The 370-nt window shown below is 48.9% G+C and overlaps 1 protein-coding gene across 1 annotated transcript in view; it reads left to right on the top strand.

The window, feature by feature from the left end:
• DENND5B (DENN domain containing 5B) overlaps nt 1–370 on the top strand; it is a 69,792-nt gene that overhangs the window by 57,307 nt on the left and 12,115 nt on the right. The gene's annotated exons all lie outside the window — the stretch shown is intronic.

Raw genomic sequence — 370 nt, 5'->3', positions numbered from 1 at the left:
ACTGCCGATGGGCTGGGTTAGATGCCAGCCCTCCCAGCCTCTTAGCAGCTCCCCCATCTTTGCCTCCTTTTGCAAGCACAGGCAAACAATTTGCCTGTGTAGGTGTTCCCCGACTTCATTTTCTCAAAGCAATGCATTTAGGAAAAAAAACCCAAACCTTATGAAAACATCCTAGCTATTGCACGCAGTTCTTGGCAGAACTGGAGACAGTCACTTCTTGGGTGATCAGGTGGCACACCTGTCTTTTTTTCTGAAGTTTCATCTACACCCATCTACCTTTAGCAGCTTGGTGGGAGTCTGTTGCCCTCAGACTGCTGGCAGTGTCAAAAACTCTGTGCTTTCTCAGAGCGGGTCCAGGTTAACTCCTGGT

The sequence above is a fragment of the Egretta garzetta genome, unplaced genomic scaffold, assembly GCF_000687185.1.
Source record: "Egretta garzetta isolate BGI_Z169 unplaced genomic scaffold, ASM68718v1 scaffold352, whole genome shotgun sequence".
NCBI classification, from domain to species: domain Eukaryota; kingdom Metazoa; phylum Chordata; class Aves; order Pelecaniformes; family Ardeidae; genus Egretta; species Egretta garzetta.
The sequence above is the reverse complement of the archived record's forward strand: the minus strand, read 5'-3'. Positions and strand labels throughout refer to the sequence as shown.